This window comes from Solanum pennellii, chromosome 7, assembly GCF_001406875.1.
Source record: "Solanum pennellii chromosome 7, SPENNV200".
In the NCBI taxonomy this organism is placed as follows: Eukaryota; Viridiplantae; Streptophyta; class Magnoliopsida; order Solanales; family Solanaceae; genus Solanum; species Solanum pennellii.
The window spans coordinates 12569465-12577143 of record NC_028643.1 but is presented as its reverse complement, the minus strand read 5'-3'; positions in this window follow the sequence as shown (position 1 = coordinate 12577143).

Sequence of the window (7679 nt, the reverse complement as noted above, 5' to 3'; positions counted from 1 at the left end):
TGATGAATTATAACTAAATTGATTTAGATTATGAAAATGTATCATCATCTATGCCTAATAATGGTGAATTATTGTTGTATTGATGTATTTGTGTTGGTGAATTTAGATGTAAGGCCTTGAAGGCAAATTATGATCAATCTCTTGTTTAATTAGATTTGTGATTTAGATGTTTATCCAAAGGTGGAGGTGTTTACTTGTTGAGTATAATGTGACATTAAATTGAAGTGATATCATGATGTTGAATATATGAAGGTGATGTGAAGCATGTGAGTGATCTAAATAAATGAATTGTAATCATGTGTAGAAGCTACTTGTGTTAGAATTGAATGTTATCTCTTTATTAACACTTGTGAATAATGATGATGTAAAAGGCTGTCCTCACATACACATACTCACGTATCTATACTAATATTAATGAAGAAATGTTGATTTAAAGTCTTTTCTCAATTGTTCACTAATGAATGAATGTGGGATTAGAGGTGGATGATCAACCGCGAGTTGAGGCGGAGTGTCTAGTAACAATCTCAATATCCTTTGAGTTTTACAATGATGAGTAATTTGTTGGGATGGATACTCATACGTTAGTAAATGCGTGGTATCTAGTAGCAATCCAGATATCTTTTTAGTGAATGTTGGGTTTGGGATGGGTGCCCAGACGTTAGTAGAGGAAGGGTATCTAGTAGTAATATCTTATCCCTTAATGAACGAATGTTAATACTCTGTAGGGATTGATTCCAAGCACCGGGATGATAGTGATATGAGATGAAATCCCTCATGTGAGTTGAGGCGGGGTTTCTAGTGTTAATATCTTGAGATGGATACCCTCACGAGAGATGAGGCGGGGTATCTTGTAGAAATCTCTCTATCCCATAACTATGTGCCCATATAGGTCTAGCTAGTGGATCCACTTAAGGTTAAACAAATGATGACTCTACCTTAGGCAATTAGAGATCTCTTATCTGGTGAGTGCCAGTGACACCAAGATTCCATAAATTTCTCATATGGTCTACGGCAATTAGTTTTACCCCTACAAATAAATGTTAATTAACTATGACTTCCTAAGGATACACTATTTAGTGTAAATAGTGTGGGTGGTGGAATGGGACACCAATTATGCATTGCACAAGTAGGCATTTGAGAGAGGTCATGGTGTGTTCCTTATAATGCTAATGAATGAATGGGCTCTTATAATGACCTTTTTTTAGAATGTTTACCTAATTTCTAATGAATGAAAGTGATCTAAATAAATTGGTTGAGTAATGTTGTCTCTTAAATGCTTAAATGTAAAGATGCATGCTATACTTGAATCGTATCATGAGTTGTTTCCTTATAATGTCTTATTGTATATGAATGTTCTTGATTATGATGACTTCAAAGAAGTACATAGTGTGAGTAGTATTATGGTATGCTACTTGCATATTGTATAAGTATGACTTAGGGGTTGTCTTAGGTAATGCTCCTAATGTGACAAGTTGAATTATGTAATGTTTATGTCACTTAAATGCTTTATTGTGGAAAGGTGAGAAGGATTGAAACTTGAACTTACTTTTGGTGACCTTAGTGTGGATGGTGGTATGAGACGCTATCCATGCATTACACAAGATATAACATGATGGTTACTTGAGGTGAAGGTTAAAAAGGTAAAGGTAATGGCTTACATGTTGGTATTGTCTAAATGAGATATTGTGGTTTTTATGATGATTATACTTGAGTTGTATGTCTCCTATGCCATTGTACAAAGATGTTTCAAAAGTGGTATAACGCATGATTTTCAACCAAGTGTCCTTTTTAAAGCATGTTTTTGCATTATCATCATACTTAGTACATTTTTTTTGCTAACCTATATTTCTTCATGTTTTTTTTTGCTAGAATTTCTATTTCTCCAAGACTTGGTATGTCCGCATGGATTCGAGGACAAAGAACTCTTATGTTTTATTTTGATGCAATAGACATTTAGTAATCTTTTTGATTGTAAAGGGTCGTGTCCCTATTATGTTTTTAGATTGGGTCTAAGATGGCCACGTGAGACTTTAGTATTCCACTGCTTTACAAATGAGTTTTCAATGGTTGGTTTTATTAAGAAAAATTATAATACCACCACTATTTTCTTACCTATGTGATGAATGAATATTAAGAATCTTGTACGATACTCCTTCAGGGTCAAGTACGTCGTGTCACGTCTAGGGGGTGCTCTCGAGGCGTGACAGTTTTAGAGCTTTGGTGAATCCTCAGGCTTTGAGGATTGACTTCCATTGTTTTTAGTATCTTTCCTATTTTTAGGTTTGGACATAATGTATGTGGGAGAGTCTCTAACCGACAACCACCACTATGAGCCTAAGTGGTGATACAATATCTTGCTCATGCTATCAAAACTATCATATACTTTGCCATCACATAGAACTACTTAACTTAGTGGATCCACTAGCTTAACTTACGTGATCATCTAAAAAGTATGACCCGTTAATACCCATGATGACTACATGATTTTCATGGAGATTTGAGTTAATATGAAATCTCATCCCCACATCGGTGCTCAATACTACTCCCAAAATATACTTTAGCTCATGCTTTTACAAACAACTTTATTCTTTGGGTTGAGATAATTGCTCAACACTTACCTTTAAAAATCTCTCTTGGAATCAATGTTCTGTTTTCTTGTTCAAATCTCTTTTGGGAAATATTAGTTCTCTTATATCTTTTGAGATATGAACTCAACTATTTACTCTTTGCTTAACTTGAAAACTTGATTCTTAAATCAACTCTTAGGGAATACTTAGTTCCCTTATATTTCGTTGAAGGAAAGACTTCAACTTGTCACTCTTTACTTTAACTTGAAACTTGAGCCTTAAAACGAAGTTAAAAAGTTTAGTAAAGACTCCTAAAAAACTTTAAGAACTTTGCTTTGACTTACTTCTTAACTTTAGACTTGACTTTTAACTTCTTTGACTTTGATCTTAACTTTCCTTGAATTGGATTATGAATTCAAGGTTATGATTTGTGTTCTTTGATGATTTCTAGGTGTTTGGAAATCATTTGAAGTAATTAGAATCATTAGAAGGTTTTAATATACCTTAAAAGGACTTAAAAAAGGCTAAACTACGAAAATTAGGCGAAAAATGCCGATTTGGGCGCGTTCGTGGTGCGCTTCACCAGACCACTTGGTTTGAGGAACCTTTCTGGTGCACTGCAGGTGCGCCGCCCTAGGCCTTTTGGCGCAGATGGGGCGCGCCACGCCTGGTGTTATCTAGATGCTCTTGAACGTCTTTCTTCTCTCGTTTTCTGATCCTAAATTGCCTAAACCTCCATAGTTCTATTCCCAAACCCTTAGGATCATGAATACCTTCAATACTCAGTAGATCTAACTTGAAAAACAACTTGAAAATTACGAATCAACATCAATGGGAATTCAAACAACTCAACCAAAAGGGATTCAACAAGATTCATCAAGAATTCACTTCTAATGATGTAAACAATTCTAAAACCACTGAATTGAAACTAGTTTGGTGTGGAGATGAATTAATCCTATATGAAGGATCTCACTTACCTTGGTAAGGATCACATCTGACAAATTTCTCTCGAAATACCTTGGCGTTCTTGGCGAATCCTTGATGTTTCTTCCTTTTCCTTCTTTTCTTCTCTCTTCTCGAAGCCTAAGCGTAAAGTTAAACTTTCTAATCGGGCTAACACTGGGTTTTACGCCAAATAAATCACTAAAACTAAATAGAAAATTAATTGGTGAAAAGACTAGTTTGCCCTTCCTTAAATTCGAATTGGGACCTTCCTGTCATATCCTGGAATACCCCCTAGACGTAACCGGCATCGTCTTCCTCTTTGAGGACTAAGACTAGCCTCTTAGCTTACATCATTACATTCATACGTCAAAATTAGCGGAAATTTAAAACGTTTTACTACTTCTACATTGAGATCTACATAGACCTCTACGTACAACGTAATAGATATATATCGAGTATACATAGACCCTTCATATAGGAAGATTACTTAATCTTCTACTTTTATTGCACATAAGTATATAGAACATAACATAGTCTCAAATAGTCGTCTCATCTCATAACCATATAATAAGAGTATGTCAAATTGGGACTAGCCCTTACATCAATACAATAAGACCACATATAGGTCATACAACGTTTAGTGTCCAAATAAAAAGGAAAGAACATAAGAGTCTTAAAACTAAAGCTACATCATAGGCTTGATAGTGACATTTCCCTTGGAAAGTGAGGACCTATCCAACTTGGATGATTAAGAACTCCAAGACTTCTTCAAAGTTGTCTCCAAAAAGTCCTTCAATGACCCAAACCTAAAATGTTGGTGAAAAGGAAGAAATGGGATTAGTACACCACCTATACTAAGTATGAGACCATATGCAACCATATAATATCAAATCATGCTAAAAAAGGACACTTCATTAAGTATGCAATTTACTTTGAAAACCTTCATGCACATTCAACAACACCATACCAATCAATAAAACATTTTCATTAAGTCATAGGCACGTACATTACAAAACCAACAACATCAAGTCTAGTCAAGTCAACATGCATATCATATAATTGAATACATAGTCAAGAAACTCTATCATGAAGTCATCATAGCAACAAGTATGAATAAGAGTTAATTATGACATAACCAAAGCAAGACAATTACCCATGCACCCCTCTTAAGTAAACAAGTGCAATGACCAAGCAAAGCCTCATAACCTTACTCAATCAAGTAACTCAACAAGAATCATGACCAACCTCCTACTTTACATAGCATAGCATTTAAGAGTACATATCATCATACTTTAACAATGTAAACCAACACATATTCATAAATGACTCCAATCCACATATAGTATCAACAATGTGCGAGTTCATCATATACATATCATGTACCAGTATAAGAATATTCATACATAAGGACATCCTCCTAAGGTTTCCCTCAAGGTAAACTAGTGCAAGACATAGGTAGAGTCCGATACCCCTGCCTAAGCTAAATCAACCTCTCAAGTCATCCTAGTTGGTTTATACTTCATTACTTCATTTTAGTTTAGGGAACACTTGACTTAACCGACATATAGACCACAAGAGCTAAGTGTGGAATCTGGTGTTGTAAAACCTTAAACCGAAGGAAGGTGGTCTACCAGCCAAAGTAAAACCAAACATAAACATAGCTTTCTAGGTGGATTCACTAGCTAGTCTTCCTATGGGGTCAACATAGTTCAAGAACTAAGAGATAGGTATAATCCCTCTACATACCACTTGACAATTGAGGCTTCCTCTCATGGGAATCCAATGGATGAGTATCCCTAATAGGGGATTCAACACCTCATGTGGAACTATAGGGTGAATCTTCCTCTATGGAAAGTCAATACCTGCCATTGTCAAGTTCACTCGGTGCTAAGCTAAGTCCCTTTTGAAATATCTTTAATATCCTTATTAATCATCATAACTTAATGTAGGTCATAGGGTCTAAACCTTGTATAATCATCATCATCATAGCTCAATAAGAATTGCATGAGTATTGTCCTTTCATTACAATTCATATAGGTGAGGTTAGCACATTAACATTTTCATATCATGATAAGGCACATTGGTAAATCATTCACCATCCTTATAACATTTACATCTTAGCCAACACCTCACAAACCATAGTCAAGACATTCCAATTCAATATCATACCAACCCTATCAATCCTAATACGAGGCATACTCCAATACAACATCATGACTTAATCACAATCAACCATAATTGAAGTAAAGAGTAGGGATCACAAGACTTACCAAGTCTTCTTCGTACTTCATCATCAAGGTCTTACCATCAACCCTTAAATTCAATCCAATTAGGGTATAGTATCATCATATAACCATAACCAACATGATAACAAGGCTAATTGAATCACTACATCACAATCCAATACTAGTTAATAGCTTAAGGTAAGATACTTAGGTCAATTCACAACATACTTCATAACATAGATCAACTTCTCAAGAACTAGAATGATAAGACTATAATTCATCCTAATTTAGTCATGATTTATATAAAAACATCATAGGATAATAATTCAACCAATAACCAATTCAATTGAACCAACCTTACTCAATTCACATGAAGATCACAACCTAGGGTTAAGGGGTAAAGGTCATCTTCTACAAACTAGACCAATTCATCAAGATATATAATAATTGAGTTAAATTACATGTTAATCTATTCATAATATCCAAATAAAACATAAACAAAGTAATCCATAAAATAAATTTCGAGATTGGAAAAGACCCACTTGAAAACCCAACTTTTGAAATCAATTTGATGGAACCCTTTGAGGAAAGAGGTACCAAAGGTGAAAGAGATCCCATACATTAATAATTAATGAAGATTGATGGAGGAAATTGACCCTTTACAGCCCTTGAACCCACCTTTATCTTGGTCTTCAATGGGGTTTCTTTGGGAGAGAGGAAGAAGAGAGAAGGAAGAGAGTTTTGGGTTTGGAAATTATGAGAGCTTAGGTTAGTCTAACTAGGTTAGGGCTTTATATAGGGGGTTAACTAACTTAATTAGACCTCCCCTAAACACTAATTAACCTCCTAATAAGACAAATAATTAGTTAACTTAAGTGAAAACGTGCAGTGAAAATCAGTTATCACAGACGACATCACGACCGACGGATCGTGGGTCAATCAACGATAACTGCCCCTTCCGTGCTGCACAATCGTTGGTGAGTTCAAATATATGCAAAATGACCCTTCCAAGATTTTGGCTAAGTGTCCATCGACGGTGTACATCGATGCCCCGTTGATTGACACGCGCCCCGTCGATGGCAGTCGTCTATGCGCACTGCCTTGGGCAGTCCTTTGACCCAAAATGCAAGGGTCCTCCTCAAGGGCCCTTGGTTGGTCCTTGGGGAGTCGTGCCCGGACGTTTCGACTATGAATCAACTCTAATACATGTTATACACCCTTACACTGACTTTCATCATTTTTCGACTCCTAAAAGCTAGTCAAATAGGTTAAGACACGCTAGTACCCCATTGAACTAGTTTTCGGACGTCATGGACGTTCTTGGATGTTTTGGTTTCTAGACTTCCTAAATGACTTATATTCATTAAAATAGACCTTAAAAAAGTGTCTAAACCTTTTGACACTTATGATAGGCTCTAGAACACGTCTTGGATTTTCGAACTGTTACACTTCCTCAATTTAATAGCCCAACTCCGATAGGCATATCTCCCTCATACGATATCGAAAATGCGCAAACTTGGCGGCGTTGGAAGGATATATCCATGGGATTTCCAACCAGATTATGAACTACCTCTAATTCATCCTAAGCTAGAAGTTATGGTCATTTTAAAGTGACCAAAACTCACTTTCTTAACTTAGGAAAATTTCCAGAATTTTTCTTTTCTTTCCAAAAGTGATTATTTTAGTTTCTCAACTTATTCTTAGCTACTTCAGTTTACGAGATGTTACAATATTTCCTCAAGAGTATAAATTGTAGGGATAAAGTGAGAATTTACCTCACTCTTTAATTTTATAAAAAATAACAAAATTTAAAATTTAAAATGAACTAATATTTATTATTCATATATAAATATTTTAAAATTATTTATAAAAAGTTATCACCTTATTTAGTTGAGTACATTATTTTAATATTGTTAGTACAATTTTTTTGTTCTGATATATA